The sequence below is a fragment of the Canis lupus genome, chromosome 19, assembly GCF_003254725.2.
Source record: "Canis lupus dingo isolate Sandy chromosome 19, ASM325472v2, whole genome shotgun sequence".
NCBI classification, from domain to species: Eukaryota; Metazoa; Chordata; class Mammalia; order Carnivora; family Canidae; genus Canis; species Canis lupus.
In genome coordinates this window covers 49,814,418-49,840,740 of record NC_064261.1, presented here as the reverse complement: position 1 = coordinate 49,840,740, position 26,323 = coordinate 49,814,418, and the positions used below count along the sequence as shown (strand labels likewise).

The 26,323-nt window shown below is 38.5% G+C and overlaps 2 long non-coding RNA genes across 7 annotated transcripts in view; one reads left to right on the top strand and one right to left on the bottom strand.

Moving 5' to 3' along the window:
* LOC118351516 (uncharacterized) overlaps positions 1-21,659 on the bottom strand; it is a 194,046-nt gene extending 172,387 nt beyond the window's left edge. For 4 of the 6 annotated variants that reach the window (XR_007403897.1, XR_004807064.2, XR_007403896.1 and 1 more), the window contains exons 1-2: positions 21,459-21,659; positions 1,162-1,302 (exon numbers count right to left, since the gene is read on the bottom strand). This is a non-coding gene — a long non-coding RNA (uncharacterized LOC118351516). Of the gene's footprint in view, positions 1-988; positions 1,303-21,458 lie in introns of those variants that run through there. The other 2 variants (XR_007403894.1, XR_007403895.1) reach the window with 2 other exon arrangements.
* A 65-nt stretch (positions 21,660-21,724) lies between these two features.
* Positions 21,725-26,323, top strand: part of LOC125753057 (uncharacterized) — a 32,363-nt gene continuing 27,764 nt past the window's right edge. Inside the window, exon 1 of the long non-coding RNA XR_007403965.1 lies at positions 21,725-21,943. This is a non-coding gene — a long non-coding RNA (uncharacterized LOC125753057). The remainder of the gene's footprint in view (positions 21,944-26,323) is intronic.

The window sequence follows — 26,323 nt, the reverse complement described above, 5'->3', positions numbered from 1 at the left end:
ACTTAACATGTCTAAGACTGAAATTGTCTTCTTTCCCATAAAAAAAAAAAAAATCTATAAATAGCCTTTCTCAACTCAGTTCATGGCAACTCATCCTTTCAGTTGCTCAGCCCAAAAACCTTGGAAGTCATTCTAAAATCTTTTCTTTCATAACCACACATCCAGTCCAACGTGAAATCCTGTTGGCTCTACCTTCATAATATACACAGATCACTTCTCACCTATCTTAATTATTACTATTCGAGTCCAAGCTGTCATCATTTTTCATCTGGATATTGTATTTGCCTTCTACTGGCTTGAAGTCTTTTATCCTTCTTTTACCTTGAGATTATTGGTAATCCTCAAGTCATTGCTCTGCTCCAAACACTGCTGTCTCATTTCTCTCAGAACAAAAACAAAGGCTCAGAGTGGCCTAGAAGGCCTTATGTGATTTGGCGTCCTGTCACCTGTCTGGCCACTTGACCAGTCTGCTCAAGAGCATGGCTTCCTTGACGTTCCTGGAGCCTGACCAGCCCTGTCCTGCTTGAGGAACGTATTTGTGCTATTCTTTCTGCCTTTCATGTTCTTACTCCAAGTATTTTTTTATGTTATTTATTCATGAAAGACACACACACACACACACACACACACACACACACACACACACACACAGAGAGAGAGAGAGAGAGAGAGGCAGAGACACAGGCAGGGGGAGAAGCAGGCTGCATGCAGGAAGCCTGAGGTGGGACTCGATCCTGGGATCCCAGGATCACACCCTGGGCCGATGGTGGCACTCAGCCACTGAGCCACCCGGGCTGCCCCACACCAAGTAGTTTTTGACTCAGTGTCTTACCTCCTCCAGCTCTTTGCTGAAATACTACTTTCTCAACAAGGCCCTGACCACCTATGAAACCCACTGCAATCTATAGGCAGAGTCCTCTCTCCATCTTATTCCCTGACACTTCCTTTATTAGTTCTGTATTGCTGAGTAACAAATTACTAACAAATATAGCGACTTAAAACAGTGAATTTATTAGCTCACGGTTCTCTATAGGTCAGAAGTCTGGCACAGTTTAGCTGAGTTCTCTGCTTAGGGTCTCACAAGGCTGACATTAAGGTGCTAGCCAGACTGGGCTCTTGTCTGGAGGCCCTAGGGAAGAATTCACTTCCAAGCTCATTCACCTTGTGGGCGGAATTCTTTGCAGTTGTAGAGCTGAGGTCTCCATTCTTCACTGGCTGTCAGCCAGCATCCTTGTTTTCAGTTCCTAAACATCCAAAAGACCTCCTGAAATCTTTTTCACACATGGCCCTCAATCTTCTAACCTGCAATGGCATAGTGCATCCTTATTATACTTCAAGTCCCTCTGACTTCCCCTCTGCCCTCGCCTCTGATTTTAAGAGCTCACGAGCCCAGCGGAACAATCTAAAATAATCCCCGTTTTAAGGTCAATTGACTAGTAATCTTAAATGGATCTGTAAAGTCCCTTTCACCATGTAATGTAACATATTCATGAAATCCATAGGGAATATAGGTGATGGCCAAAATTCTGCCTACAATACCCAAGCACCCAAAACTATTCCTTCCTGGCATGTAGTACAGATAAATGATTATGTGGCAGCAGACACCTGAATTAGAGATCTTATTTGCAGAAAGTTGAGTTTTGCCTATTGCATTTGGAAGAAAAGCTTCTGAATCCTTCCAATTTGGATGTATTGGAATGTGAAAAATCACTTATGTTTGTTTTGGTCTTTGAGGAAGAAAAAAAAAATCAGGAAATGAGAGAGGAAAAATGGTAAATTGAAAGGATCAAGGTTGGGACAGAATAAGAGAATGCCCAAGGCCATGTGCATGGGAGCCTCTGACTTTTCTGTTTCACACAAACGGAAAATAGAGATTTTTCACCTTTGTTAATATTGTCAGTTTTAAGACTCTCACTCTTGTGTGCCAGATGTGTTTTTCCAGGCTCTTAGAACTGTAATTGTTTAACAAACCAGATACCCTTAGAGGTTTGCTTGTACCTACAGACACATTCTGCCTGTAATAGGAATTCTGGTAGATGCAGCAAGTCCACAAGCGTGGCCAGGTACTGGGAGGCTTGGGATGAAATTCATGGCTTTTTCTCCTTAGCAGTAACATATTACCATTTTATCTTTATTATATTAAAACATAAGATATTTGAACTTAAATATGAGAAGTTACTTCATTTCCTACATGAATGCTTAAACTCCATAGGGAAATTGATTTGGTAATTATGATAATGTTTGAATATCAGAAAAGTTTAGATTAATTAAGAATGATAAATTAGTCACTTTTCAGCCTTATGTCTGGCTTCACTCAACCATGAATATGCTGCTAATTTAGAATTTTTCTTTTTCTATTTTTTTTTTTTTTCCCTGAGTGAACTCCCAGAGTTCACATTCAAAGTATAGGGGTCCAGCTGGCCAATCTTTTCCTTTACTATCCATACTTAGCTCTTTCAATTGGCTGACTAGTAGAATCCTTTCCCTGACTGAGATGACAGCTTTAGGTGCTGTTTAGAAGTACCATGCTGCATGGCCCTCTTACTTTCCAAGGAAATTATGCCAGGAGAAAAACTATGGTAGAAAAAAAAAATCGCTTAAAGAATAAAAAATGTTCCTTCTACTTTTGTCATTTCTTCTACTAGCCCTTCCTCATTCAGTCATACAACAAACCTGTGTTGAATATTCTCTTACATGATAGACATGGTCTATGTATCAGAAAGGCAGGAATTGGGAATGGGTTCAAATAGTTTGAATTCATTGACTGAATTCTGATGGAGAATTAGTGGAGTATGGGAGGGAGAAAGAATGATTTTGGGAGATAGTGGGGGAAATTCTGTGACTTCCAGGAGGAGAGGGCAAACTATAGCCTGTATATAGGCTGCAAGTTAGGAATGGGTTTTGCATTGAGAATCTGGGAAGATGGTAAAGTAGGGGGATCCTGAGCTCACTCGTCCTGTGGATGCTCTGAGGCAACAACTAGAGATATCGCACTCACTCTGAAAATGACATGAAGACTGGCACAAGTGATCTTCCACAGCTGGTCACAGAGAGAAGGACATATCAGAAAAGGTAGGAGGCATGGAGACATGGTGGGTAACAAAACCCTCAGCATGACTAACCAAATGAAAAAGACCTTGCATTCAGGGAAGAGCAAGGGGATCAGACTCCACACTGGGCACCCCCAGCCCTGAGTACCCACACTGGGAAGACAAGTCCCCATAACATCTGGCTTTGAAAATCAGCAAGGCTTAATGCTAGGAAAGCCAGAGGGCTATAGGAAACCAAATCTGTCTTTAAAGAGCCAGCATGCTAAGTAACTTGACAAAGCACAGAAGCAGAAGCAGCAGTTTGAAAGTGCCTGGGGTATATATGGAGATTTATCAATTAATTTTAGAACATGTGCTAGAGGGACAGAAATCTGCAAGAGAATTTTCCAGGAACAAAAGTGGTAGGTGCCATTTTCTTGCCCTTCCCCAACCAAGATAGCCACATGCTCAGGAAAGCCAACATTTTTCATCTACCTTGCTAGAACTACATGTCTCACCCCAGTATTCCTCTGTGGACCTACCAATAAAACATACCTGCCTTAGGCTGACTTCCAAAGTGATTCATTCCCTGAGGGGCAAGGGTGGGGAAAATAACTCCACACACCAAAGCACCTATAGTTTTTGCAGCTGGGCTTCTTAGCTTTCATGTGTCCAAAGCTATCCCAGTAGTTAAATGCAGATAGCCAGGTTGAGGGCTGGCTCCAACCCACACTGCCCAGTGTGTCCACAGCAATTGTGCCTTAGCCACAACAAGAGGATGCATATAGCTCATACAGGGGACACACCTGGAGCACTGTACGCTGGTGACAGAATTGGATTGGGTTACAGGATGCCATAGTACCTCTTCTGTGCAAGGCCACTATTTTCAAGATCAGGAAACAAAGCTGACCTCTCTAATATATAGAAACAAAAGACAACTGAGAAGACAGAGGAGTATGTCCCAAATGAAGGAAGATAAAAATTATACAAAAAAAGACCTGTATGAAATGAAGATAAGCAATATACCTGATAAAGGTTTCAAAGTAATCGTCATAAAGATACTAATCTTGATATAAGAATGGATTAATTCAGTAAGAATTACAATAAAGAAAATATAAAAATAACTAGTTAGAGCTGTAGAATACAGTAAGTGAAATGAAAAATAAACTAGAAGGAATCAATGGCATATTACAGGATGAAAAAGAACAGATAAGTGATCTATAAGAAAGGAAAATGGAAAATAATCAAGCTAAATAGCTAAAAGAAAAAATAATTTTAAAATGAAATTATAGGGACACCTGGGTGACTCAGTGGCTTAGCATCTGCCTTCAGCTCAGGGTGTGATCCCGGGTCTGGGGATCAAGTCCCACATCAGACTCCTGGCAAGAAGCCTGCTTCTCACTCTATGTCTGTTTCTCTCTCTCATAAATAAAAATATTTTAAAAATAAGATAAAAAATAAAAATATTATATTAAGAGACCTTTATGACATCATCAAGCATAACATTCACATTATAGGGATCCTAGAAGAAGAGAGAGAAGGGGGCAGAAAACTTTTAAAAACCTATCTGAAAAATTCCCTAATCTGAAGAAGGAAATAGCTATGTCTAGGAAGCACAGAGAGCTCCAAACAAGATAAATCCAAGGAAGTCCACACTAAGACACATACATTAAAATAACAAGGATTAAAGATATAGAGAGAGTCTAAGAGCAGTAAGAGAAAAGCAAACAGTGCATACAAAGGAAATCCCATAAGGCTAGAAGCTGCTTTTCTAGTAGAAATTTTACAGAGAAGAAAGTAACAGCATATATTTAAAGTGTTGAAAGAAACAAAAAACGTACGAGAATATTCTTAAAAAGATTTTCAATTGGAGAAATAAAGAGCTTTCTAGACAAAAGCTAAAGGAGTTCATCCACTAAAGCAGCCTTACAAGAAATGTTAAAGGGGATTCCACACATGGAATTGAAAAGATCGTAACTAGAGGAAGATTATGAAAAAAAAATTTCTGTGGAAAAGTAAACATAGTAAAGGTACCAGATTAATCATTTATAATCCAGTATGGAGGTTAAAATACAAAAGTAGCAAAATCCTATCTACAAAAACTAGTTCAAGAGATACACAAAATAAAGAGATGTAAAATATATCATGTACATAAAACATTGGAAGGGTGTAAAAATTTAGTGCCTTTAGAAGGTGTTCAAACTTTGGTGACCATCAAACTTTGGTGACCATCAACTTTATATTAAGCTGCTATACACGCAGGAAGTTATATATGAATTTCCATGAAAACCACAAATCAAAAACTTGTAATACATAACACACAAAAGGAATTTAAGAATACTAAAAGCCATCGAACCAAGGAAGAGAGCAGAGGAAGAAAGAAAAAGAGCTACAAAACAAAAACAAGAAAACAATTACTGAAATGGCAATATGTTCAGATCCATCAATAATTATTTTGATGTAGGATGGCAGAATGGATTAAAAAATATATATGCTGCCTATAAAAGACTCATCTCAGTCCTAAAGTCATTTACAGACTTAAAGTGAAGAGATTAAAAAAAAATCATACAAATGGAACTAAAAACAATAAAAAACAAGGTAGTTGTACTTTTATAATAGACTTTAAAACAAAGACTGCAGCAAGATACAAGGGATGTAATGACAAAGGGATCAATCCAACAAGAAGATATAACAGTTGTAAATATCCATGCACCTAACATAGGAACAACTAAATACGTAAAGAAAACACTAGTAGACATTAAGGGGAGAAATCGTCTGTACTACAGTAATAGTAGGGGACATTACATCCTACTTACATCAACGGATAGATCACCCAGGCAAAAAGTAAAACAAAAAAGCAAAAAACAGTGGCCTGAACAACATATTAGGCCAAATGGACTTAACATGTATAGGACAGTCCATCCAAAAATAGCAGAATATGCATGCTTTTCAACTGCACGTGGAACATTCTCCAGAATAAAGCACGTTAAACCACAAAATAAGTCTCAAAATTTTAGAAAATTGAAATCATATCATGTTTTCCAACCACAACAGTATGAAACTAGAAATCAGTTATAGGAAAAAGCATGGAGAAAGCCACAAACACATGCTCTTAAACAACCAATGGGTCAATGAAGAAATCAAAGAGGAAATTTAAAAATATATGGAGACCAATGAAAATGAGAACAGTCCAAAATCTCTGGAAAGCATCAAAAGCAATTCTATGGGGGCAGTATATATGAATATCTCAAGAAGCTAGAAAAATCTCAATCCAATTTTATACTTAAAGGAAACAAAAAGAATAAAATCCAAAGTTAACAGAAGGAAGGAAACAGTAAGATTAAAGTGGAAATAAAGTTGAGATTATAAAAAGCAATAGACTGATGAAATCAAGAACTAGTTCTTCAGAAATATAAAATTGATAAACTTTTAGACTGATCAAGAGAACAAAGGATTAAATAAAATCAGAAATAGAGGAGAAATAACAATGGACACCACAGAAATATAAAGGATAAGAAAATACTCTTAAAAATAATATACTAGGATGCCTGGGTGGCTCAGTGGTTTAAGTGCCTGCCTTTGGCCCAGGGTGTGATCCTGGAGTCCTGGGATCGAGTCCCACATCGGGCTCCCTGCATGGAGCCTGCTTCTCCCTCTGCCTATGTCTCTGCCTCTCTCCCCGCCCTCTCTTCTCCGTGTCTCTCATGAATAAATAAATACAATTCTTTAAAAATAAATACAAATAAAAATTATATGCTAACAAATTGAACAATCTAGAAGAAATGGATAAATTCCTAGAAACCTACAATCTTCCAAAATTAAATCAAGAAGGACAAAAAATATGAACAACCCATTACTAGTAATCAAAGTCAGCAATCAAAAAACTCTCAATCAACTAAAGTCCAGGATCAGATGGTTTCACAGGTGAATTCTATCAGACATCTAAAGAAAAAGTAATACCTATTCTTATCAAACTATTCTAAAAAAATGAAAAAGAAAAATTCAAAATTTATTCTGAAGCCAGGGCTACTCTGATGCCAAAATCAGATATGAGAGGGAGGGAGGGAGGGATGGAAGGAGGAAGGATGGATGGACTGTAGGCCAATCTCCCAGATAAACCTACATTCAAAAATCCTAAACAGAACATTAGCAAACAATTCAGCTACACATTAAAAGTTCATTCACTAAGATCAAGTGTGACTCATTTCAGTGATAAGGATGTGTCAATATTTGCAAATCAATCAACATGATACATTACATGAAAAAGAGGAATAAAAACCATACAATCATCCCAATTGATGTGGAAAAAGCATTTGACAGAAATTCAATATCTGTTCATGATAAAACTCTCAACAAAGTGTGTTTAGAGGGAATGCTCCTCAACATAATAAAGGCCATATATGATAAACCCACAGCATACTAAGTGGTAGAAAACAGGTTTTGTTTGTTTGTTTGTTTTTAAAGACAGGGACATACTCTCACCACTTTTATTCAATATATTACTGGAAAGCCTAGCCACAGCTCTCAGACAAGAAAATATATCCAAACTGGCAAGGAAAAAGTAAAACTTTTGCTATCTGCGGGTGACATGATACTATATATGGGAAGCCTTAAAGACTCCTAAAACCTATTAGAATAAATGAATTCAGTACAGTTCAAGGATACTAAATACACAGAATTGTGTTTCTCTACACTAACAATGAAGTAACAGAGAAATTAAGAAAACAATTTTGCTTAAAATTGCACCAGAAAGAATACTTAGGAATAAATTCAACAAAGGAAGTTAAAGACCTGCACTCTGAAGATGATAAAACACTGAGGAAAGGAATTGAAGATGACATAATCAAAAGAAAAAATATACCATAGTCATGGACTGAAAAGATACTGCTAAAATGTCCATATTATCCAAAGCAATCTACAGATTCAATGCAATCCCTATTGAGGTACTAATTTTTTTTTTTTTTTAACACAGAACTAGAATAATCCTAAATTTGTGTGGAACCAGGAAAGACCCTGAATAGCCAAAGCAATCTTAAGAACAAGGCTATAAGCATCACAATTTCAGACTTCAAGATATCCTGCAAAAGTATAGCAATGAAAACAGCATGGTATTGGCACAAAAATATACATAGATTAGTAGAACAGTATAGAGAGGCCAGAAGTAAACCCATTCTTACATGATCGATTAATCAATGACAAAGGAGGAAAGAATATATAATGGGGAAAATAAGCTCTTCAAAAATGGTGTTGGGAAAACTGGACAGCTACATGCAAAAGAGTGAAACTCTACCACTTGCTTACATCATACACAAAAATAGACTCAAGATGAAGAATTAAATGTGAGACTTAAAACCATAAAACTACTAAAAGAAGTAGACACTCTTAGACACTGCCCTTAGCAACAAATTTATGGATACAGCTCTTCAGGGAAGGAAAACAAAAGCAAAAATATTGAGACTGCACCAAAATAAAAACATTTTATGCCACCTGTCACCTGTGTGTTTAAGTGTCTACCTTTGGCTCAGACTATGATCCCATGGTCCTGGGATTGTGCCCCACGTCGGGCTCCCTTCCCAGGTGAGATTCTGCTTCTCCCTCTGTCCCCACTCCCCTTCCCTCCTGCTTGTGTGCTCTCTCAAATAAATAAATCTAAAAAAAAAAAAAAAAAAAAAAAGCTTTTGCATAGCAAAGGAAACCATCAGGAAAACAAAAAGACAAACTACCAAATGAGGGAAGATATTTGCAAATGATATATCCAATAAGGGGTTAATATCCAAACTACATAAAACACTTCTACAACTCACCACCAAAAAAACTAGTCACTGGCTTTAAAAATGGGCAGAGGACCATAGACGAAATAAACATTTCGTCAAAGGAGTCACACAGATAGCCAATGGACACATTTAAAGATGCCCAGCATCACTAATCAGAGAAAGGCAAATCAAAGCCACAATGAAATACCACTTCACACTACTCAAAATGTCTAGAATCAAAAAGAAATAACAACTGTTGCTGAGAATGTGGAGAAATAAGAATGCTTATGCACTGACACAGGGTGTAGGAATTGGTGCAGTCACTGTGGAAAAGAGTATGTGGTTCCTCAGCAAACTAAAAATAGAAATAGCATAGGATCCAGTAATTCCACTACTGAGTATTTACCCAAAGAAAATGAAAACATTAATTTGAGAAGATCTAGGTTTATTGCAGCATTACTTACAATAGCCAAGATACAGAAGCAACCTAAGTTGCTAAGTGTCCATCCATAGATGAATGGATAAAGATGTGGTGTATATATACACACAATGGAATATTACTTAGCCATAAAAAATCAGATCTTGCCATTTTAATAATACAGATGGACCTAGGGTGTATTATGCTAGGTGAAATAATTCAGAGAAACACAAATACCCTATGATTTCACTTGTATGTGGAATCTATAAACAAAATAAACGAACACACAAAAACAGACACAGACTCATAAATACAAAGAACAAGCTGGTAGTTGCCAGAGGGCAGGCTGGTGAGGGGATGGGCTAAATAGATGAAGGTGATTAAGAGTTACGAACTTTCAACTATAAAATAAAGAAGTCATGGGGATGAAAAGTGCAGCATAGGGAATACAGTCAATAATATTGTAACAAGGCTATATGGTGACAGATGGTGTCTTATTGGGATGAGTACGGAGTAACGTATAGAACTGCTGCATTATGTTGTACATCTGAAACTGATATAGTATATGTCAACTGTACTCCAGTAATAGAAAAATGAAGTGTTTGGCATTTTTTAATTGCTGGGGAAAAGAAAAAAAAAAAATCAAAGTGACGAAAACATTTTGTGACATGAAAATTATATTAAATTCAAATTTCAGAATCCGTTAATAAAGTTTTATTGGAAGACAGTGAAGCTCATTCATTGCATATCACCTATACCCATATCGCTAGGGTAGCTGTGTCAGACAGTTGTGACCTGCTAAGCATTAAAATATTATCTTGCCCTTCGTAGTGTAAATTTTCTGATTCTAGCCTCTGAAGAATGCTTGACAGTGGAATTTCCCATTCATTCTCTAGGAACTGAAATGAAACCACCAGCACAGTGCACCAGAATGTGGTAGATGACTGGTAGCTAAGGCTCAAGAGTTGTAGATTGGGGTTTAGGTGGTAAGAAGGGACGAAAGGGAAATGGCAAGTCTGGCAATAGAAGGAGAGGAGATGAAGCATTCCAAGGGGTCAGTCCTGGCAATTCATGCATGTCACTGGCTCAAGTGACAAATAATCCAGGTTCTATGCCAAAATTGTATTGGAAGTTACTAAGACTCTTATGGTTACAGGTGACAGAAATCCTACTCAAATTTAAACCACAAGGAAACTTACTGGCTCTAAGTTTCCAGGGGCTCGATCTCTAAGCTCTGTTGATCTGTGGAACTTCACTTTGCAAACATACTATTTCTATGCTTGATGTAAGATGGTGGCCAGCCCCAGAATCCTAGCCTTCCAGTTTAAAAGCAAGGGCTCTGATTTGTTTGGTATGGTTCGTTAGTCATTTCTGAAGCACTTCCTGAAGATGAGAGGAGATTAGAGAATTTTGATTACCAAATCTGGGTCACCACAGGAATGAGTTTTGAGCTGGAAAAAAAGGTTTCTGTTACCAGAATAGTAGACAAGGTTCTGGACAATTTAACAACAGATGTTGGTTTCGGTGAAGCAGTGGTTGAGAAGCAGCATCAGCAGAAGATAGACCAATGAACGTGGCATCTGGGCGGCAGCAGCAGCAGCAGCAGCACTGAAAACGCAACATCACTGGCATCGTTGGGCAATACCTCAGCAGCCGGGCAGGCCAAGAAGCTGGCTCCAGATAGTCATTGTCTGCTTTGTATGGGCTGCTTCTGAGATCACGGGCTCACAGTAGAATCAGAGTGACTTGGACAAGGCCTGAAGTTTCCAGGGAACTCGAGGTACAAAGTTAGATTTGTGATTATTGGACTGTTTGCACATGGCCTCAAGCTAAAGTGTCTCTATGTACCTATTCACAGAGATGAAGGTCACCTAGGTCCTTACAGTATACTGTTTTGCTTGGTCCAAAGGGTAGAAAGAAGCTGTAATTTAATCAAGTTTAATTGCTAAAACAGAATTATGTTGTGAGGCCTTGAATGTACACCAGAGAATACGGTGTTTGACTTGGGTCTTCCAAAAAAAGTTAGCTAGAAGGCAATTAGGAAAAAATCCTTGGACAAGTAGACCCATAAATGCAAAGGGATGTGGACCTGAGAGAGCTAGTAGCTCAGGATGAGTGGGGTGGAGGAGCCACCACTAACATTTACTAGAACACACACTCTGTCCAGGCATTAAACTGGAGCTTTTCCATTTGCTGCATCATATAACCCGTGTCACCCTAATTATGGTGAAGGCAGACATGAGGCTACACAATCAAAGGACTGTAGGATTAAGGCTTCTTGTTGGGGCAAATGGATGGAGACTGTTATTTTCAACAGAGACTGAGATTACAAGAGTAGATATCTGATGAGCACGGAAGGTAAGGAGTTCAGATTTGCAAAACTGGAGTTCACCATGCCTAGGTGATAATCAAGTGGCAGGGTTTAATTGGCAGTTGGAAATACGGATCTAGAGCTCAGAGAAAGAGTTCAGGAATTTTCCATTTACATTTCTCCTGGCATCCATGGGAGCTTAATAAAACCACTGTAAGGGCTCATTATGAAGTTTCAGAATTTCACTAGATCAACGCTGACTACTGACATCCTTCGTTTTTTATTCATTAGTTGTCTCGGCTACTCATGCGCCTCTAGTTTCGTATGGAAGATATCTGGATGATAATCTTCCATCCTGAACCTGCACAGCAGCTTTTGCATTAGCTACTTGGTGTATTAGTTGCAATTCTTTGCTTACTTCTTGGACTTACAAACCTAGTCTTTTGAGTGTAAACCCTCCCCCATCACTCCACCCAAATTGGACCTTGTTTGATCTTAAATTTCTGTTCTTAGAACCTGCTCAATGGCGCCAATTTCCACAAAACAGGAGAGCTATTTTCTTGCTCCTATCTCACATTTTTGCTAGACTTTTACCTGTAAGGAAACAAAAGCTATTACTCTATATTGAGTATAACTGAACTCCCATGATGTTCCTAGTTTGATACATGGGTCCTGTCCTGCATCAGAACCAGTAGGACAGCTTGACAAAAAAATGCAGATCCCTGGGCTGGAAGATCCAAAAAATCAATCTCTAGAGGGTAAAGTCCAGACTCAGTTCCCCCCACTTTTTTTTTTTTTTAAATAAGCAACATGATGATTCTCATGCACATTCTTGTTTGCAAGCCACAGATTTAAAACAAGGAAATGTACAATAGAAACTTATTTACAAACACAGTAGGTCGAACAGTTTAAGAACTGTATTTCCTTTACAAAATGTATTTCTGAAAATAAGTTTAATATAAATTGGAAAATACTTGAAGTAACTTAAAAATAATAAAAATGTCGAAGTACAAAACTTGCAAACAAGGTTACCTATAGTTTCACATTCAAAAAGACAGAGCTAACATTTTGGTGAATGATCTCTCAGTCTTTATTCTAGAGGTGTAGTTTTTCTATTAAATAAGTATATAGGCTTAAACTTCATCTGTAGTGTATACTGCATCTTTCTTACTCAACAGGTCACATGTATTTTTAAAATTAAGATTTGAATATATCCCACCTTAGAGATATGTCACATTTTAAATATCTATATGTATTCTTCTAGTTATTACCCAGTGTCTACATTTCTGTCTGGGCTACCTTGTTAATCTTTCTAGTACAATCCCAGAAATGGGGTTCCCGGTCTTCTTCAGCTTTGTATTTCTGAGGACCAAGCGGGCCTGAGATCCCAGCTGGTCTTAAACTATTGATATTATCAAGAGCAACTTTAATAGCAGTAATGTGGGAACAGAAACCAAGCTGAGGAATAAATGAAAAATAATGAATTAAAGCCTGAGAATATAAAATTACCCCTTCAAAAAATACTCAAAAGAAAAGAAAAAAGATTCAAGGAGAGCCTGACTGCTTAAAGGGAAACAAATGAATAAATGTTCTGGGGGTGAGACATACCTTAATATGTTTGTTGGCGGAGGAGAAGGAAAGATTGAAACTATTGAAACTACAAAAAAGGGAATTATTGAAACCTGAGTTTTCAGAGGATATGCAGGGCTTGGAATCTTGAATACAGACAGAAGGATCAGCCTTGGAAAGCAGCAGACAAGACTTTCTCTGAGCTAGAAGCAGCAAATATGCAGATGAGTGGCATGGGGTGAATAGGAGGGACTACTACACAGCTCATGCATGACACTGCACCACTGGCTGTAGGAAGCAAGACCTGCCAAGGCTGATGAGGCAGGAGTGCAGAAGGGCACCGGTGGGGAGTGGCAGTAAAGCCTGCGTGTAGTAATGCAGGACTGAGCGAAAGGAAAAGAAGCCACTGAAGGGGAGAGTCACATAATCCTAACAACTCCAACCAAGCTGACCTAGTAATTTTCTTCAGGGATACCAGGCAGGCAAAGAACAGTTCAAAAGCCAGAAATTAGGTTGATCTAGGGTTAACCAGGCAGATGCGCTGAAAGACAAGGACACTATTCTCTAGTTCTATTCACCTAGATTATTCTAGTGAGTGTCTAATTTAGAGCCCTGTCCTTCCCTGTGTGTGGTTCTCACAGTCAGTTTTGTTAGTCAATTACCCACCTACCCACCGATGGCAGGGCACGGATTCTCAGCATTGTCGTGAAACATGTGCAGTTTGTTTACTCTACCTTTCCCTCTACCCCAACCTCAGAATGCACAGGTATTCACAGCTGAGGATGCCTACATGGCCTATCATCTCAGCATGCCCCATGCTGTAGGCATTTCTCAGTTTCTTCTCACATCTTCTGACATTGCTACTGAAATCAACATATTTATCAAATATCATTGGGTTGAGGGGTCAGCTACTCTGAAAAAAGGAGACTGCATGAGGAAGAGTTTAGAGAACAAGGCGGCCTAAGAAACAGGGAACTAGAAATGGAAGGACAAGGTCAGAAAGGTCAGAAAGACATTCTTCATGTAACAGCGAGGTCTCACACGAAGTTGTTTATTTTTCTGCATTATAGCAATGATTCACATCGCAATCACTAAAAGTTGTTAGACACACAAAACAAAGAATGAAAGGAGGGAAGATGGATTAAGGCTTATTCACTTACTAACTAGTTGTTTTACTTGGGAACGGAGACAGAATCTAATTTACCCACCTTTGTAAAATTGATAGAATGCTATTTATCTTGCAAGATTATTGGAGGCCCTCAATAGATATTATTTTGTGTTTCTTGCCCTCAAGGCCTTGGTATGTGATAGACTAAGTGTAACAGAAAAACCAAAGTGGTATGTAGATATTGGAAGATATATTTTTGATTAATAATTATTCATACCAATTTTCCTGCTGGGAAATATTTTCAATTTTATTAGGTACCTTGAGTGCCTGAGTCTGGAAGATTTCTCATTCATTTTGAGAGACTTTTGTTTGTATTTGTCTTGGAGTGTGTATCATATCTTGTGCCCTGGCACACAGCATGACCAGCTGAAAAAGAGGAAAGGGACACTAGAGAGTCAAAGACCTGGAACTAGACCTACTTGATGGAGTGTAGCAAGTTATGGGGATAAACCCACCTTAAGGTACTGGAATAAAGTCTAGAGGGTAGAACAATATTTGAGATGCTTAGCAAAAGACTCGGTAAGCAGCCCAGATCACAGAAGCCCAACAGGAAGTACAAGATGGCTTTGGTAAGTTGGTGGAACATAGTAATGATCAGTATCAGTAGCAGAAATCTTAGGTCAATATTTGGCACTTAATTAAATGACTCAGTGGCAATTTTCAAGGATATTGATTAGCAGAAAACAAGTTTTTGGGTCTGAATGGCTTAAGCACTAAGACTCCCAAATTCCTAGGGGCTATGAAGTGCAAACTACAGGCAGATAGAATGAGAATCTGGGCAGAAGAAATCAGATTCAAAGAGTCAAGACAGGGAGGATAAGATTTTATCACAGACATTACTGGAACTGAGAGTAGAGCTGATTTAGTAAGACGAACCACAAGACGCTGAACATGCAGTTGGAGCTTTTGAGAGCATGTCTTTCTCCTCACCTCCCCCAACCTCCACATATGCAGACTGTTGGTAATTATTGGCCTTAGAACACTTGCTATCAGCACATGGAGACATTGCAAATAGAAGGCAGGTGATCCACTGGAGAGAGCCACTGGAGAGAGCTCCAGAACTTGATAGCCAGACTGGCCCCAAAAGGCAGCCTCTACCCTTCACATGTGTTGATGGAAAGGCAAACTTGGGAAGGATCCATGGACAATATCAAATCTGTAGCTGGCTGCCATGCAATCACAAGACAGCTGTGCTGTCACCTATCCCTTTGTGTCCAAACTCCTCAGCAGGACATGAAATGTTCTTCACAGCTCAACCTTCCCAGTCCCATCTCCTTTCTCTTCCCTCCTTGCTGTCTGGGAAACACCTACACATCCTTCAAGACCCAGCTAAAATGTCACCTTCTCTGTGGAATGCACCTACTCCCTTAGGCAACATGAATCACTCCTCCTCCATGCTCTCCAAGCAGAGTGCCTAGTGTCCTTTACCATCCAACACATTACATCATCTTCATCTCTTTACACCTCCATCTCTCCCACTGGAGGTGGACTCCTCCAGGGCAAAGACTGTCTTATTCACTCTTTTATCCCAGTACCTCAGTCTGTTCTTGCCACGATCTCATGTGGTTGCCCAATGAGGGCACAATGGCCCAGAAGGTTAAAATGGCTTTCCCAAAGATATCCAGCTAGTTGGGAGCAGAGCTGATTACAGCAGAACGAGGTCACCTGACTTTGAATCCAATGATTTTCTGTTCTGCATCCCGTCCAATGATTACAGTAATCTTTTAGATTCTGTAGCACCTTTAATAACATTCAAACACCTGTTCGCTTATTTCATGCTTTTATCATTCACCTGAAGTAGGTCAAGGGGGCCTCATTGCCTCCTTTTAGAGATTCCTGAATTGAAGCAGTTAGTGCATTGTTCAAAGTCTCAAAACCAGTCATTGAAAGATCCTCTCACTGGTGCTTATGCTTTGCTACCAGACCACCCTGTCATATTGTTAGCTATTTGACATGGTTATCAAAACAACAGGAAGAAACCAGTTTAGACTATGCTGGTCACTGCTTGAGCTATTATTTATTCCTCCTGCAGTTTTAGAAGAAAAAAAAAAAGTTAGAACTCTCCCTAGAGGGATTCCACTAATGTGGGTGATTTATCACTGTCCTTTTCCCACATATATGTTTCAGGAGTTAAAAGTAGGGAAGCTGGAAGAAGGAGACCACCTGGGGCATTGTGAATTCTCTCTCTCAATCAGAGTCTTTGTCTATCTGGCATAGCTATTTGCTTGCCATGCATAAAAAAGCTTTTTACTATAGTATATCTTAAAGAAAGGTACTTTCTGTTAACACTTATTTCCCTAAAGGAATATTTTATTGGGAATCTGGGATAAAACACTATTCTTAAGGAACACACCCAATGTGGATAGATCACATTTCATTCTTGTTTACAAGAAGAGGGATCTGTGTAAGCCCATATGGCACCATGTGGACATTTTAAAGGCAACACGTGTTTCATAGGTTACTCTGTAGTTTACTAAATAGGAGCCACAATGATTTGAAAGATAGGTCTTTCTCAATTACAATGTAAGTGAGATACTCTATTCCTAGTCCCCAGTGAAAGATTTTCTTGTCAGGGAGCATGTTTGTTAGCAACAAATGATGCTTTCTCAATACTATCTTGATTCCAAATATTCATACAGCTTAGCAAATGTCAGGGATAAAATATTTCTAGTCTTTTGTCCTGATAGTTTTTTTTTTAAAGCCAAAAAGCCAAATCTAATTAGTTGCATATGTAGGACTCAGTAATTTTAAGATTTTCATGCACGTTTCATAATGAGAATAGGGAATAGACTTTCTCAGTAGGGCACAAGAAGGAGTAGGGGTCTTTGATCCAGCAATTACAGAGAGTAGCCACAGAGTTTACAAGCAGATAGGACTATGTAGTGAGTTCCAGGGCTCACTGAAAGCTGAGATGGGCTTAGGCATTGTGAGATTTGCTCAGAAAAAAAATACCTTCTAAGAAAACATTTTTCTTATCCCTACATGACAACATTGCTACAATAGCTTCAAAAACAAATAATCAAGCCACAAATAGATGTATTTTTCTCCTAAGCAAAAAGAAAAAAAAAGAAAAAATCTAACTTAGTTGAACATCATGAGCTTTTGGGATATATTTATATTTGAAGAAGAGAGAAGATTGGGCTAGCATTTTCTATGAAAAAGGACCCACTGATATAGTCATTGTGTTTTCTCTTTAGTTTCCACAAATTTGTTTGAATTAAATCTTTATTTGATATGATAAAGAAAAATATGTTTGAATTGCTTCAAGAGTGTTGTACTATCACTCACAAGATTGGTGTGAGAGATGGATTTCAAAAAGGGGCCTCAACTGTTCCCCTCACCCACAACTCTTTACCTTTTTCAATGTGACTCTACAGCTCCTCCCTTCAGAAGAAGATGTAATCTCTTCCTCTGCTCCTTGAACCTGGGATGGCCGGAAATTTGCTTTGGCTAATAGGATATGGCATAGATAATTATGTGCCAGTTCTGTTCTTAGGTCTCAAAATGCCTTGTTTGTGTCTGTTCTTTCTCCTGGGCGTTTGCATACACTACAAAAGTCAGCTCAGTCCAGCCTGTTTTAGGACAAGAGACCAAGTGGAACAAAGCTAAATTAACCCAGCTAAGGTCTTCGTAGACTGGCCAACTCCTGGCCAAATTGCAGATGATTACTGACACATGAACAAACTTAGCTCAGATAAGCCAATTTAGAAGCACCCAGGTAACTCAAACACCTGAACAAACTGAATCCCGTAGGATGCCCCCAAATTTTGGATTTGCTTATTATGCAACATTGTTGTGGCAAAGATAAATGATAAAGTTGGTAAATATTTACTTACCTTGACACTTCCAATCATACCAAAGCCCCTCTAGTTCTGAAACTTTCACTTAAAAATGTACAGGTTAAGCAAAATGCTACTTTCAAAAAGAAAAAAAAAAGCATCAACTTTGCTTTCTACCAAAAGATGGTATGGGTAGGTCTCTGGATCTACCAACACACGCACTTACAAGTAGCCTTTCACAGCCTAATTTGTCAGTGGAGAACCTTCTGCAGAGGGGGTGGTCTTGTGCTTGCTTCGGCAGCACACATGCTGAGGAGGGGCGGTCTTTCTTAGGTTCGTTTTTTTCATGGTTGAACTGTAACCCAAGTTAATTTCTAATTTGCTGATGTTTTTCCTGCTGTTTCCTCTGTCCAGTTTTTGTGACATTCACTTTTTTTCTCTAAGGCATATTTTATCTGCCTACATCTGGAATATAACTTTGCTTTAAGGCACTGTCTTTTGGAAAGGGGTATCTAATACATCTGATAAACCATAAGGTTCTTTCTATTGCAAAGCCAGATAGACAACAAGTAAGCCATTTTTATAGGAGAGTTTGGTTTCTAGAGGAAAGTGAAGTCTTACTGAGTAATCTGAAAGTGAGGAAACTAATCAAACAGGACTGGACCATGGTTCACCTGGAAAAAGCAGAAGCCAAAGGAGTGCAGAGGAATAACTCACATCTCGTGGAAATTCGAAAGATAGGAGTTCATAATAAGTACTTCTCTTGAGTTCTCTAAGTCATTGCAGAGAACACTGGAAATCATAATTTGATGATCTTGTCTTATAAAGGATGCAAAATCCCAGGTTCAACTTTATTAGAACTATTACTTGACTCAATTTCCTCACCTGTAAAATGGGGATAATAATACCTGCCTCACAGGGTTGGAAGAGGATTAAGTGAATGAATATTCGTAAAAACAGTGCCTGACATGTGGCAAATATGTGTTAAATGAAAAATTACAAACTAGAAGCTGAAGACTTCAGTTTCTAACCTGGCAAATTAGCTAGAAGTCATCACTTGAGCCTAACAAATAAAAAGCTGAAATTAAAAAAATCAACAATCCTTTTTAAGTTCATCAGAGAAGTGAGATCAGAGGGCAAACCACTGCCTGTCCCCGAAATTGGAGAGACAGACAAGCGAATACAGAAAAATCACAAGTTATGGGGGCAGAAATCCAGCAGCATACCACCCCAGGGGAACCAGTGGCAGGGCAGGAAAACAGAAACTGCAATAACGAATTGCAAGGGGCTCGGAATAGACAAATCTGAGAGCTAAAAGCTTCAGGGAACTCAGTAATGGGGGAGCTCTCACACTTTTGTGAATTTTACCTTTAGAAGTTTCATCAAGTTCTCACAGTATACATTGGAGGAAAAACCCATCCTGCTTCTTGTAGGGTTGAGGTGAAAGAAGCCATTTTGAAATATTCCAGTGCATCTGTTCTTCTTAAAAGGTCTGCCTTCAGGAGAAACTAATTAATTAGAGCCCAATATGCAATGTGCTGGAGTTTTATCAGAGCCTAATTGACTGCAGGGAAGGGAAATACCCAACTTTGGCTCACTCCAGCCATCCTGCTCCATCTTGGGGCGGGGGGTGGGCAGACCGAGAAGCACATGTGAAGTTCACATTCCAGAGATAGAGAGTCATTAAAAGACTGAAGCTACTCATAGGACTATAGAAAACTTTGCCTCCCACCACATTACCACCACATTACTAAGGGCCTATTTATAGCATTTCCTTTCATCCAGTGCATCATGTCTGTCTATCAAGAAAAAAAATTACAAGACAAATCGAAAAGGCAAAAAACACAGTTTGAACAGATAGGGCAAGCATTAGAACCGGAGTGAGACATGGCAAAGATGTTGGAGTTATCAGACTGGGAATTTTTTAAAAAGATGGTAGGATCATGATCAAGCCAATTATATTAATCAGCAGTCATTAGGAATATAAAGTGTGGTCTCTGTTTCTGTGCATATTGTGATTCAGTTGGGAAGATGGAACCCACTGGCACAGGTGAGATGAAAAACTTGATTAAATAACTCAGCAACACAAGTACGTAAATCCTAAGAAAATCAAATCCGTGAGATTCTAGATTAAAGGAATTTTCAGTATGGGATGGTATCAGGGAGCAGTTTCTAGAAAACCTAAGATCTGGTGTGAGTCCAGGGAGGGCATAAGAAAATGAAAGTCGAAGATTAAAAACAAGGTTGTCAATCTTTTTCACTATGAAACTAACTCAAATCCCTAGAATCACCCACAGTAACCTAAAAAAACAATTTATGCTCAGTCTTCTGGCCCGTGGAAGGCGTTTATGCGGCTTCCAAATAATTTAGACCCAGAGGAAAGAGTACACATTGAGAGGATCTGGTCTGATATTCGAGATGCTTCTGAGAGCATCACTTTCTGAAACAGCAGAATACTAAGAAGTCAACTGTGAGAAAGTGAAAATTAACTTAGAAGCAACACTGGAATTGTCAACTACTTCTTTTAATTTTTTTTGTCTTCCTGAAAAAGATGAATTTGGTACATGGTAATTAGCTGCTCTGCTTTGCTTCCTCTTTGCAACCTGATGGGCCCTACCTTATGAAACAATCGTCGTTCCGCACTGTAGACATTTCTTAACAAATGGTGAAAGCGTGTGCTCACCCAGACGGATGAAAACACCGTGTGGAATGACAGGAAGCTGTGTTAGAGGGCAAGATTGCTGTGGATGTGCAGTTCCTCCATCTAAGGTGTTGGGGACGTTCATTCCTTTTCAAATCTTTTGGGAAGGTGGATACAGCAGTTCAAGAAAGGAGATGCCACTATTCTGACAAGTTAATTAAGCTTTCACTTCTGAGTATTATATGTATGGCAAAGAAGAAAAACCTTAATTTTCTTTGTACTGTCTGACAAAAGAGAAACAGAAGATAAATGCAGGCAGATTCTTTCAAAGTTTTTCTTATTACTGATTCCTAGTCTGCAGAACAGACGTTTTAAAGCCTAAATCAGAACAAATGAAAAGTCTCAGCATCTTTTATCTTTCTGTAATTTACATATGTATATACATATATCAATAGATATAAGGATGTTATTCACCAAGATGTGAAAGCTGAAGAACCCACACTTGGGTTCTTCCCTATGTGTGCTTCCTTCACTTCCACTTCTTTTCACCAGGGTAGAAAATGAACTATCCATTGTGGGAAGCAGAGTTTTGCACCCCAGCCCCACCGATTTTTACTCCATGATGTTCCATCTGGTTATATTACATGGCAAAAGGAAGTTTGCAAATGCAACTAAGTATACTTTAAGGAGAGTATCCTAGATTATTCAGGTGGACCCAATATCATCATGAGCCCTTAAGATCAGAAAAGGAAAGCGCAGACGTTCAAAGCATAAGATGAATTCAACATACCTCTGTTAGCTTCGTGATGAAAGGGGTCACATGGCAAGGAAATGGGAACTTCAGTCCTACAACAGAAAGGAACTGAATTCTGTCAACAACAGGTAAGCTTGAAAGAATATCCTAAGTTCCAAGTGAAAACTATCACCTTGACTGACACTTTGATTTTATGATGGTGGGATCCTAGATAATACAGCCAAGCTGCGCAAGAATTCCGACCTACAGAGACTATGAGCTAATAAGTGGGTAGTGTTCTAAGTTGCTAAGATTGTGATGATTTGTCAAGGCAGCAATAGAAAAGTAACATGTCTGGATGTTAACCAAGATATTGTCTTACATTTAAGTGATAATGTTATAATTTGTCTTTTTTTAAAGATATTGTACACATTCTTGATAAACACCACTGAATATACAATATACATGTTGTATATACACATACACATATCTACGCAGATCACTTTCTAAAGAAGTTTTCTCCCTCAAAAATGTTTCTTCAGGTAAGTCTTCAAGTGAATTACAAGCTATTTTCTAATTGAACTAATTTACATGAATCAAGAGGCTAATATATATACATTTAAGGTCTTATTAAATAGGGTTGTGGCTAGATATTTGAGATCAAGGACTATGGATCTAGGAAGGAAGTGCTATAATGGGCATCTATGGTTTGCTGCCTGACACTGTTTCTCCTCCTTCATGGTACAGAGACAATGTTTCTCTGCACAACACCCAAACACACACACACACACACACACACTCTTGCCCTCACTGTTAGCATCTCGTTTGGGTAGAACTAAACCCCCTTCAACTTCCAGAGGTGGACCCTGATTGCATTAGGCTAATCTGAATTCACCATCCTTATGACCATGGTAGATGGTTTAAGAATGGGTACTTTATTCAGACATAATCCAATCGGCTCATTTTGTTACATCCCCCTGGTCCAAGGATATTGGTTTGTGGCCTAGGTTAGGCCAATCAAAATGAACCTAAAGGATTTTGCTAAGAATGCCAGGACATAGAATCCTTCCTTCCTTGGCGGGCACAAACAAGAAAGCATGAAACCCCAGTTGTTGCTGGAAGCAGTCTTAGAGCTGCAAAATGAGAACCTACTTGAGATTAAAACCAACATTAAGGAAGTGGAATAGAGACAACAAAAATACAGAAATAGCCTCACAAATGCTGTTAGGCCCCAGTGAATTCTCTTCTGCTCCTAGACTCCAGTTAGATGAGCCAGTAAATTTCCTTTTTTAAATAGAGCCAGTCTTGGTTGGGTTTTCTGTTTCTTGCAGTTAAAACATCCCTAAATTGCAGAAAGTGAAGGGAAAGTGAAGAGTAGAGAAGACAAACTCATACCTCGCAATGTTGTTCAAGGCTAGTTAGGCCTGCGGTTAGCCTTGACCACCTTGCTTCTCTCAGGTGTGAGTCTAGGTCATAATTTCCTGAGTGCAGCTCTCCCAGAATACGCAAGGCCATGGGATAGTAAGCATCTCACAGGTTTCTTTTGCTTATTCTCTTCAGTACATTCCTTCACCTTTGGTTGTGATTTTTTTCTCTAAGTAACCTACCTTTTTCTTTACGTGGGAGTTCTCATGTGATTATTCGGGAAAAGTTGATGAAAGATGAAAGCAAATAATCATTAGAGGCAATGAACTGTTGGGAGACTTCTTATTTGGGGGCTATATTTCTATTTGGGGACTTTTGTGTTCCAGGCCATTTAATTCATCCACTGTCCTTGCATTTGTCTTACGTCCATCTCTTCACTCGATATATTTCTTCCCATCACATTCTGAGCAGATTTTGCAAAAATGATGAGTGAAAAATCTCAAAATATATTAGTGCTAGTGAAAGGAAAAACAAAAGATAATCTTGGCCTCTTTTGCATTATCCACCTGACAATTTGCCCTGAAGTAATCCATTGAGGCAAATTGAGAAATCTGTGTCACTTATACACATATTTGAACAGAACTGCCAAAGCTTGTCCAGACAAGTTTTCTCACTAGGCAAAATCCATTTATGACAAATCCTTATTCATTTATTTTCAATATTACGTTATGGTAATATGTATATTTACACATATGAACATTACATACCCTATACTGAAAATCCTTAATCATGAGATAAATCTATTTCTTTTAGGTTATAAATTATAAGAAGATCTAGCTGAGCTTTATACTAAGAGAAAATTGTAAAAGAGGGCCACCTGGGTGGCTCAGTGGTTGAGCGTCTGCCTTCAGCTTAGGTCGTAATCCCAGGATCCTGGGATCGGGTCTGCATTGGGCTCCCCGCAGGGAGCCTGCTTCTCCCTCTGCCTGTGTCTCTGCCCCCTCTGTGTCTCTCATGAAGAAATACATAAAATCTTTTTTAAAATTGTAAAAGAAAAATAGGTAAGATTAGTAGTAAACCCATATATAGTTTTTTTTTTTTTTCATGTATTAGTCCAATTTTGGTATGGGTTTTTTTTTTTAAGTTTTTATTTTAATTCCACTTATCATACAGTGTTACTCATTTCAGGTATACAATATTATAACACTTCCATACATCTTCCGGGTCTCCTCATAAGCGCACTCCTTAATTCTCATCACCTGATTTAACTCATCTTCCCACCATGTCCCTCTGGTAACCACTAGTTTGTTCTTTATAGTTAATCTGTTTCCTGGTTTGCCTATCTCTCTTTTTCCCCTTTGCTTTTTTGTTTTGTTTCTTTCTCTGACCGAATAATTTTGCTTAGCATAATAACTCACTGGTTTTGTAAATGGCAAGATTGCATTCTTTTTTATGGCTGTGTTCATCAGTAGATGGACATTTGTGTTGTTTCCATAGTTTGGCTACTGAAGATAATGCTGCTGTAAATATTGGGGCATATGTATCCCTTTGAATTTGTGTTTTTGCATTCTTTGGGTAAATATCTAGTAGTGAGATTGCTGGATTGTAGGGTTGTTCTATTTTTAACTTTCTGGGAATCTCCATACTGTTTTCCAGAATAGCTGCACTAGTTTGCATTCTCACCGAGAGTGCGAGAGGGTTCCCCTTTTTTCACATCCTTGCCAATACCTGTTGTTTCTTGTGTTGTTGATTTTAGCCATTCTGACAGGTAGGAGACGATATCTCATTGTAGTTTTAATTTGTATTTCCCTGATGTTGAGTAATGTTGAGCATCTTTTTCATGTGTCTGTTGGTCATTTGTATGTCTTATTTGGAAAATGTATATTCATGTTTTCTGCTTATTTTTTTAAGGATCTATTTCTTTATTTTGGGGGGACACACCTGAGAGAGCATGTGAATGGGAGGAGGGGCAGGAGGAGAGGAATAGAGAATTTTCAAGCAGACTCCGCACTAAGTGTGGAGCCTGACATGGGGCTTAATCTCATGACTTGTGAGATCATGACCTGGGCCAAAACCAAGAGACTCATGCTCAACCAACTGAGCCACCCAGGCACCCCTCTTTTGCCTATTTTTTAACTGGATTATTCGTTTGGGGGGTATTAAGCTTTGTTGCTGTTTTTTAAAGTGACAGAACTTTATTAAATGCACTACAAAGGAGCAGTGGCCAGGACAGCAAAGGAGAGACTGTCTGTGCTGAGGGAGTGGTGAGGGGCCATAGTTATAGGGAGGAGTAAGGGAAGATGGAGACATATGGAATTTTCCCTTTTTTGGTAATCTTAGGAAGTGTACCTGGTGGTAATTTGTCACTTACGGCTTTTGGCTATTTCAAGGTGGGTGCCTTAATGAGACTGTCTGCATTCAGCTCGGTGGTCACTGTGGGTCCTTTTGCCTTGGACGTTGAGTTTTATAAGTTCTTGTATATTTTGGCTATTAACCCTTTATTAGGCATGTCATTTGCAAATATCTTCTCCCATTCTGTATGTTGCCTTTTAGTTTTCTTGATTGTTTCCTTCACTGTGCAGAGCTTTTTATTTTGATGGAGTCCCAATAGTTTATTTTTGCTTTTGTTTTCTTTGCCTCAGAAGACATATGTAGAAAAAAGTGGGTATGGCAGATGTCAGAAAGCTTACTGCCTGTGTTTTCCACTAGGATTTTTTATGGCTTCAGGTCTCACATTTAGGTCTTTAATCCATTTTAGATTTATTTTTGTGTTGAGTGTAAGAAAGTGGACCAGTTTCATTCTTTTGCATGTTGCCATCCAGTTTTTCCTTCAATATTTGTTGGAAAGACTCTCTTTTTCCTACTGGATATTTTTTTCCTGCTTTGCCAAAGATTAATTGACCATATAGTTATGAGTTCACGTCTGGGTTTTCTATTCTGTTCTATTAATCGTGTGTTTATTTTTGTACCAGTACCATGCTGTTTTGATCACTGTAGCATTGTAATATAACTTAAGTTTGGAACTGTAATGCCTCAGCTTTGCTTTGCTTTTTCAAGATTTCTTTGGCTATTTGGGGTCTTCTGTATTTCCATACAAATTTTGGGATTGTTTGTTCTAGTTCTGTGAAAAATGCTGTTGATATTTTGATACGGATTGCATTAAATGTCTAGGTTGTTTTGGGTAAGTATAGACATTTTTAACAATAATTGTTCTTCAAATCCATGAGCATGGTATCTTTCCATTTCTTTATGTCCTCTTCAGTTTCTTTTATCAGTGTTTTAGAGTTTTCAGAGTATATGTCTTTCACTTCTTGATTAGGTTTATTCCTAGGTTATCTTATTTTTGGTGCAATTGTAAGTGAGATTGATTCCTCAATTTCTCTTTCTGCTGCTTTATTATTACTGTATAGAAAGGCAACACATTTCTGTAAGTTGATTTTATATCTTGCAATTTTACTGAATTCATGTATCAGTTCTAGCAGTATTTTGGTAGAGTCTTGGATTTTGTATATAGACTATCATATCACCTGCAAATAGTGAGTTTTACTTCTAAAGAA